Here is a 9762-nt window from a genome sequence, read left to right on the forward strand (position 1 = left end):
GGACCATTTTCATTCTTCTGAAATTTCCTGAGCATTCAGTATAAGACCATATTCCCCAGCCCAAAACTGGTGTCCCCTATTTATTGGATGAATGAATGAATAAATAAATAAATAAATAAATAAATAAATAAATAAATAAATAAATAAAGGATGTATAAACACACATATATTATGGAGCACTCCCAAAAGCCAGGTACTATATTCTACATACTCTTATGTATCTCCTTTAATCTTCACACCAACCTATGAGCTAATAATATAAAGCCCATTTTCCAAGCTCAGGAAACAGAGACTTGGGGATATTAAATGACCCACTCATGCAAGATCATATTTAGTAAATTGCATAGCTGGGATTCCAATCTGAATCTTCAGCCCCCGAGGCCAATATGCTTTCCATTAGACCACAGTTACTGCCCCACTGAGAGCAAACTGAATATTGGGACACAAGGAAAGATGGGCATTCAGTTTTAAAAAAGACAAACCCATGGCAAACATGGCACCTCTACCCTACACCCACAGTAGACAGTGTTCTTTCTTGCTGCACGTGGAATCCTCAGAATCCTTTTCAACCTCGTGTTTCTAGTAGCCAGAGCACAAACCCATATGCCTTAGCTTCACTTACTCGGAAATTTCCTTTTGTGGTATCCCACTTAGAAACAGTCCTCCTGGGGGAAAAAAAAAGAAAAAAAGAAAGAAAGAAACAGTCTTCCTGGAAAGTGGAAAATGAGATGCAATTTGAAAAGGCAAAGAGATAATGTTTTGTCTTTTGGAAACCCTAGAGGAGTGTTTCTCAAACCCGAACATGCATATGAATCACTTGGGGACCTTGTTAAAATGCAGATTTCGAATCAGGAGTTCTGGGGTGGGCTGAGATTCTCCACTTCTAGGAAGATGCCAGGTGGTGCCAATTCTACTGCTCAGGACACCATACTTGGACTGTTACACACATTCCAGTGGAGTGTATTCAGTGTATATAGTAGAGTCTATCCTGTATATACAGTGGAGACATACATTCAGGACAACAGACAAATTTTGCCTTATCAAAGATCAGTGGTTCTCAACCACGGGCAGTAGTGGCCCCCAAGTTGATATCTGGGAATGTCTGGAAGCATTTTTGGTTGTCACAACTGGAGGTGGAGGTGGGGGGCAACTGGTATCTAATGGGTAGAGTCCAGGGATGCTGCTAAACATCCTACAATGCAAGAAACACCACACAGCAAACAGTCACAAGCCATCCAGCCCCAAATGTGACCCGTATCGCAGTTGGGAAACCCTGCCCTAGATCACAGTGTACATAAAAGAGAGAGAAGATCATAGTCCCCCGGGGCTGCTTCTCTTGTGTCAGTAAAATAACGGTGAGGGAATTGAAAACACCGGTTTAGAATCTGCTTCCAGTTGCTCACACACCTATTGCTGAGGTCACTCTGGTTTCAGTTATAGCTGCGCTGCAGGACCCTTTTGTTTTCTTCTGGCGCAGGTGACCTAAAGAAACATAAGATGCTACCCACACACCAAGTATCAACATAGCTTTTGGCTTTGCTCTCACAGTTTCTCTCCAGGCAAGACCACAGTACAGGGTATTAAGGAAGGAAGAAAAAAGGAAGGAAGGGAGGGAGGAAGGGAGGAAGGAAGGAGGGAAGGAAGGAAAAGAAGAGAAAAAGAAGAAAAGGAAAGGCCAGGGATGAGGGAAAGAGCAGACCCGAATCACCAAGGACAATTCCTCCACAGCCAGACCGGTCCCTGATGCATGCACATGGACATTGGTCCTGCAAGGGCTTCAGTCTTTTTCTTCCTATTATTTGACAACCTTACAACTCCAAGAATGGTGTCCCAAGCAGCGGAATTGGCACCACCTGGCATGTCCTCAGAACTGGAGAATCTCAGCCCTCTCCAGACCTCCTGACTCAAAATCTGCATTTTAACAAGATCCCCAAGTGATTCATATGAATGTTAGTGTTTGAGAAGTACTGCTCTATGGTTTCCAAAAGGCAAAATAAAAGTGCAAAGTGAACAGCTGCAAAACAGATGCAAAGCTCATCACGTGGTGAAACATATGACTTCCCCCTTCCCCCATAAATCCCCATAGGATTTATGACCCTGTGTGGACAGTAGCTTGTAACACAGAAAACAGAAATTTGAAAGCATGTGTGCAAAAAGTCAATGCCATGTTATACCCTTTTAATTGCCCTCAGGGGACCAACGTTGGGTTAGAGGAAATGCACTGCCTAGTACCTAAAACAGTTTCATGTACCCAATGAGTGTTCAAGTGTTTGGTTTTGTTCTGTTTTTTGTTCCAAAAAGAAACAAAGATAGAATTTGTATTGATCTTCCATGAAATCAGAGGCCTTGATTTGATCAGTATTTCCAACACAGCATTCCATAATACCAAAATTTTATAACAAGAAAAAGAAAAGAGTGGATGTTGTGTGCTTTTCAATAACCTAGAAAATAAATGGGTTAAGGTGAATGGAACAAGTTCAACTTCAAGTCCACTCTCAACTAACCCAAATTGGCTCGGCTTCGTTCAAAAAATAGAAGCCCGCCCCCCACCCCGAATCTGTGCAGCAACCAATTAAGCAAATCACTGCCTGAGATTAAGTGCAGATGGGCCTCCAATAACCTATAACCAATGAACAGAGGCGGGCAAGGGACAGAGCTGGGGGAGGAGAGCAGGTGGACAGGAGCTCAGGAAGGAGGAAGGGGAGGGGTTCTGGATGCACGTGGGGGTCAGAAGCAGGGCTCCCACGGGAACCCGCCCCAAGCCGCATGGGAGCGGGTCCAGCCTGACCCGCTCGCTCGCCTGCAGGACGGGCCACGACTCCGCCTGGCTAGGGTTTCCAAAGGACGACGTCCGGCGCCACGGCTCCGGGGCGGTGGCCTAGGGGAAGCCGAACTGTCCCACCAGCGTGAAGACCCCGGAGTGCAGATCCAGGAGCGGCCGCTAGAGGCCGCGCTTGCTCCCTTTAGCGAGGACCCGAAGGGTCTGAGCAAGTTTGCCGCAGGCTTTGTTCAGCTCTGAGCACTTTGTGTTCTTTCCTGACATCCGCGCTCTGCTTGCAGCGCTATGCATCGGCCCGCGGGAGATCAAACACAGAGCACCCCATGGCCCCTAAACCACAAAGGGAGGGGTGGGGTGCTGGGTGACCCCTTAGAACCCCCCCTCTGCCTCCCGTGGTTTTGGTTCAGTGATAACATGCGTCTGTCCCCTCACTTCTCCAGGATTCTGAAGCCCGGAGGACTGATTTGGAAAGAAAGCAATAGAGCGAAGTGGTCAGAGGATGAACCTGAATGTCGCCAAACGCTCAGAGCTCCGACAGGCAGATTCCTTCCCAGCGAGGCACCTGAGGCTTCCCCCATCCCGCTCTCACCCCCACCCCCACCCCCTGGGGGAGATGGAGCAGAAGCTGACCCTACAGAGAAGCCCATTTGGAAAAAATCAACCAAGGGGAAAATAAAGCAGAGGTTTCTAGAGGCTGCCCTACCTAAAAGAAGAGTGTTCAGAGGCTATTGAACTCTTAAGGTCACTGGGTATTTTTTACTGTGGACTCAGGACTCAGATAAGGTCATGCATGACAAGGCAAGCAGCAGAAAGTTGCTCCTAGAATGTTTCTTGAGAAATTCTAAGCCAGTGGATCACAATGTGGCCCAGGTCAGAGAGACATGGGCACTTTCACAGGGAAGGGAAATCACCCCACGTTTGTGAGCACCCCCCCCCCAGGCAGGGGTGCTTAGTACCTTCTGTGTTCTGTTGTTCAGTGATCTAACAAGCCAGCCAGGCAATATAAATAGCCCCATTTCCCTGATGTCAAAACTGAGACTGGGAGATGTCAAGTCCATTTCCAGGGTCAGCTGGTAACAAGGCGGCAGAGCTATGATGCTTGTTTGTTGGATTTAATTTATAAATAGATAATACAATCTCATGTTTCAAAAATTGTAAAGCATAGGAAGGTACACAATAAAAAAGTCTCCCGTACCCCCAACCCCCAAATACCCAGTTCCTCTCGCCTCTTGTCTTCTTTACCACACACACAGGTAACCACCAGGAGCCACCAAGTTCCTTGTTTTATACTTTTAGCATTTCTTTACGCATATACCAGTTAGCAAGAATATATATTCTTATTTTTCCTCCTTTTTTACACAAAACATGGCATACTATCCATACTGCCCTGTGTCTTGCTTTTTTCACATAGCAATATATCTTGTAGATCTTTCCGTATCTGCACATTAAGAGCTTCCTCATTCTTTCCCTTTTACAGAACCCAGCATTCCATTGTATGGACATACCATAAGTTAATTAACCAGTCCTCTATGGTTGGATATTGGATTATTTCCAATCTTCTGCTACTTTAACAATGTTGCAATGAATAACTTTGCACCTACATCATTTTGCACATGCCAGAGCCAGGAGCCTTTCTGGCTCTAAGTAGTTTGTTTCCTCCACTCCAAAGAGGACACAGGACTGATTACCATATACACGCCAGCTCTAAGATAAATCCTCCTATCTCTGTCCTCCTCACCCCGCCCCCAGTCCCCCCATTTTCCTTTTCTAGTTATGAAGCCTATTCATATTTGAAACAGCTACAGAGGCTACGGGCAGAGAGTACTTGCCATTTTATCTCTCTCTGTGGTTGCTTCACTTCATTCTTTAAATACCAAGTGTGACTGTATCTGGGATGTACGGGAGATAAAATCTGCAGATGTCCTCCGGCACAGACGTGGAATTTCTGCTACCAGTTGGATCACACTGTTTCATACATGTGCCAGGGAAGTTCAAATCCTGCCTACCATTGCCTGCACCAGGCTTGGCTCCCAGCTCGGACTGGAAGGAAGATCAACTCGAGCGGCCGGCCGGCTGCTGCAGAAGCCAGCATCCACCTCCATTTCCGGCTGTTGACCTAAAGGGACGTTAAATGAATCAGAAAACATCAGGCAGGCTGGGGGAGGGGGGGGCGGGAGGCGGAGTGGGGGGAATCTACCTTCTGGGGAAAGTGAAACGCGTCAGTGCATCACTCCAGCTTTCATCATTGTTGTCTGTGGTCCTTTTGTCATCTCTTTTTATACCTAGATTTTTTAGATTCACCTTTCAAGGTATCTTTCTGTCTCTCAAAATGAGATTTGGCAGAGAGAGTCCTCAAAAAACAAGTGAGGGCAGGTCGTTTTTTAGGCATGTGGTCCTAGCTACCATCTGTGTGGTTAACTGAGATTGCTTCACTACTTCGGTTGCGGTTCAGTTCAAGTCGTCCTTCCTGAGGGTTTACTGCACACCCGTCACCACGTTTGATGAATGACAGAAGGCCCAGGTGCTCCTGTCTACATGGAGACTCGGACACATACCAGATATTTTGAGAAAATAAGATAAATTCAAAGCGATAGGAGCTAAGATATAGGTAGAGAGCTAAGCCCGGGTCTCATCCAGCCCCGGAAAGGGGCAGTACACCCAGAGTGGGGAGAGCGAGGGGTGGGGCAGGCCGTTGGGAAGGCTTCTTTGGGGGAAATGAGGCTGCAGGAAGGAGCAGGAAGAAGGAGCAGGAAGAGCTTGGGACAGAGAAGGCGGACAGAGAATCAGCATGAACAAAGGCCCAGCCAGGGAAGCAGTGTGGGACGCTATGACCAAACTATAACTTACTTTTTTTTAAAACACCTGAAAAATTGACCAGCAAGTTAGCAGTAACTCACATGGAGCAAAAACCAAGGTATAACCTCAGTTCATGTCCACAGTCCTTTCATATTGGCCATTCCTTCTGCCTTATCTTCATTAGATTTGTCTTCAGTAAGAGCTCACTCTGATCCTCTTCATTGACCTTGGGAACATTTCAGGTGGACAGAGTTCCAGGCAAGCCTTTCCCAACTACCTCGGCCCTTGTGTCTCTTATCTCTGACCCGTGACTGTTTTCTGTTCATCACAAGAAAGGCCTGAGTTAGCCTTTTTGAAACCGCCACCAACACTCTGACCTCAAACAATTCTTATATCTTTTCTCCCAGCTGTTGATGATGAAAGCTTTCTGGAAACCCAGATGACAACCCTTTCTCCCTAGAATGGAAACAGTGGAAGGCTGACAAAAGCTGAATCTGTCTGCCGATGTCCTGTACCAGCGGAATCTTCAGAATAATGATCACTGTCGTATCTCCGCATCCTAACTGATCTGCCGGATGCGGTTGAGGAGTTACCATATCAGAGACTCTCTTCAAAAGGAGGCTTTACAGCTGGTCTTCTGATAATAACACTAGGAACAGTAGTTCACATTTATAGAAGGCTTACCATGTTCCCGATACTGTTCTAAGTTCCTTAAAGCTCACCTGTTAAAGGTTTACCTCCTTAAAGCCTCTGACTTCCTTCTTAAAGCTTGACATGACACCTGGCTAAGATTCAAGTGTCTTTGGGTTTAACTCCTGACTCTTCCACCTACTGTTTTTGTAACATCTGAATCTCAGTTTTCTCATCTTATAAAGGGAGCATAATAATACCTCCTTCCCAGAAGTAAATGCAATAATATAGGTTTAAAAGCACCCGACACATAACAAGCTCACAATGAATGTTACCTTCCCTTACACAGTTGATATTTTTATTTAAAATGTTTCTATTTTCAAATAATTTAAGACATAAAGTGTTTTTATTTTTTTAAAGATTTATTTATTTATTTCAGAGAGAAAAGCATGCGAGTGGGGGGAGGGGTGGAGGAAGAAGGAGAGAGGATCCCAAGCAGGCTCCCGACTGAGCATGGAACCCTACTCTCATGACCCTGAGATCGTGACCTGAGCCGAAACCAAAAGTCAGGCTCTCAACCACCTGAGCCACCCAGGTGCCCCTAAATAAAGTGTTTTTAAAGATATACAGTAACTCTATCACCTGGTTCCTTCAAGTAACAGTAGGGAAATCTATGGACTATGCTTTCTCTTCTGGGGTCTTTACTTCTTAAATGAGGCTAAGACTATCTGGAAAGAATATATGAGATCAAGTCCAAGGGCCAGTTAAGGACATATTTCCAAATCTGGACTCTACCCATTCAGGGCTCCTGGGCCCACCCCCACGCCCATGAAATCATCAGAGAAGGAAAGAAACGTCTGGGCTCTGCGATCCTGTCCAATTTTAGCTCTAGGTGTTAGGGTCATGTGGAAGTGGCAGGTTTTTGAAATGCTGACACACTGACACTTAAGCTCATGGCTGGATCCTGTTATAGCTCAGAGAAAGCAATATAAAGAACTTGGCCCTAGGTGAGATTTCCAAATATGAAACAATGCCCAGCATGATGTAAGTGGTAAGGCTTGGGGACAGAAAGATGAGGGTTTGATTCTCAGCTTCACACATCTCAATCGTGTGACCTTGGGCATGGATGAATACTGTATTGTCACTTTATCCTCCATCCCTCCGCTCACCTGTAAGATGGAGAGCATAGCACCCTTTACGCAACATCGCTGAGCTGCTCAACAAATATCCAGTCCCTTCTTTGTGGTCAAAGGCTTCCTCCGTGTGAATCCGCAGGGACCCCAGCCCAGCCCAGCTGCAATCCCAAACACCTAGTAAATTGTTGGCAATCCACTTCCATATACCAGTTTGTGTTTTTTAAGGGATCTGTGTGGGAATTATTTCCAGACTCGGCAGCGTGTGTCTGCCCAGGTGGAAGGAACAGATTGCCTTCTTAGGTCCTACTCAGTTTCACCTGGGCTGGCATCTACCACGGGGGCCATGGCAGAGAGGTCACCCCATCACTCTCTCTGCTCCCCAACTTCCTTTTTGTTTCCAGCAGTGACAGGTTTTCATTTTTCTGGAAAATGCCTCCGTCTCCAACTGGGACCATCCCAGTCCCTCTCGTGCCCACGCCTGGGACTCTCAGTCGCTCTCTATTTCCTACTGCTTGGCCTTTGCTTTCTCTTGCATTTCCTGAGCCGTTTCCAGCTCTTTTCAACAACTTTCTGGATTTCTCATTCACTTTGTGTTGTTTTTCCGTTGCTGCCTCATGGGGACCCAGGGTGAAACCCCACTCCCTCTTTTTTCCATTGCTCATCCTGCTATTTTTGTTCCCTCCTCCTTTCTTTCAAAGTAATACAAGAAAGAAGTGCCTTGGATACACCGCATGTCCCTTTAACTGGGGGCGTTAAGATTAACAGCAACTAGATCTGCAACAGCATTTATGTTTTATACAAAGTGACACATAAACATAAAGCAAGTGATGAAATTATTAGTATTAGAACTTCAATAAAATTGCATCTTGATAAAATTTTAAAATAATAAATGTATCAGTACTGTTTTATGCTGGTTTTTTAAAAAGATTTACTTATTTATTTTAGAGAAAGAGAGAGCACAAAGCAGGAGGGGCAGAGGGAGAGGGAGAGAAAGAATCTCAAGCAGACTCCGCGCTGAGCGTGAAGCCCAATGTGGGGCTCGATCCCAAGATCCTGAGGTCACAAGTTGAGCTGAAACCAAGAGTCAGACATTTAACCGACTGCACTACCCTGATGCCCCAAGTTTTGTGCCGTTTTATGCTCACAAATGGCCCAATCCAGTCAACACTTTTAAAAAGGCCATGCCCATTTAGTTTAGTTCTTAAACACTTTCTTCTAAAAAATAAAAAAATTAAAAAAAAAAAAAAACCACTTTCTTTAACCCCTTCCTTATGCTTCATTTCATCTAGGTCCAAACCTCAACTAAGGGAGTGAGGATCCAAAGGAAATAGTATGAGAACAGAAACAAGTTGTATTAACCCAGGATTCAGGGGCCAGAGCAAAAGAGGTTAGATTCAGTTTCTTTTGAATGACTGGAATCTAACCCTTCTGATTTCATGATCTAGTAGGTCTCTGAATGAGGAGGCCTTTCGCTTTCCTATTCTCAAGGGCAAGGTGATTATTACAATCTCTAGGTGATTATTACAAATAATGTACTCATGCATCCCAGGACTAGCTTTATCAAAAAGTATGTGGTGTATGAAGAAGCTTACGTGAACCAAATCAGGACTGACACTGCTTAATTTCATACGTGTTGCCTTAAGCCACCCTTCTAATTAAATACCCACGTATGACCTCGATTCCTCCACTATAATCATCGTACTTTCGCTGAATATATTACTACTTGTCGTTCCCCATATTCCTGGAGCTTGGGACAGTGTTCTCACTCACCTTGCCTCCCAACACCAATCACAAAACACACACACACACAGGCTTCTCTCTTTCCCCTTTGAATTCTTTGCACTCAACCCAGGTAGCTGCTCCATCCACCTTGCACCCAAATTCTGCCTTCTGACAATCCTCTATTGTTGAATAAAACAATGATTTATGACTTCTTGTGCCCTTCACCTTGTCTCAGGACTACGTCAGGGTACTCGAGGAGTATCTGTGGTTGGTCAACTGTTCACCTCACTTCACAGATGACTCTCTGACTCTCCTGCCTTTCGCCTCTCTTCTTTCAGAGAGGGTCTGGCAGTTTCTGAGGAGGTGACCAAAGCTTTTTTTTAGAAAGACAATTAGCTAAATGCTGTAGGACTCCTATAATCTGGGAGAGGAGAAGGCCTGGTGGCAGAACCTTCAGGATCGTAACTGCCTGTTTTGGAACATATCCACTGTGTATCTAGAGGCTGAAAGAAACCGGACTTCAGAAACAGAGGAAGAAAATAAGGAAGGAGATCAACAAATGTTGTCATTAGAAAACATTTACTCAGGGGCGCCTGGGTGGCTCAGTTGGTTGAGCGACTGCCTTCGGCTCAGGTCATGATCCTGGAGTCCCGGGATCGAGTCCCGCATCAGGCTCCCTGCTCGGCGGGGAGTCTGCTT

Source organism: Neomonachus schauinslandi, chromosome 9 (assembly GCF_002201575.2).
Source record: "Neomonachus schauinslandi chromosome 9, ASM220157v2, whole genome shotgun sequence".
NCBI classification, from domain to species: domain Eukaryota; kingdom Metazoa; phylum Chordata; class Mammalia; order Carnivora; family Phocidae; genus Neomonachus; species Neomonachus schauinslandi.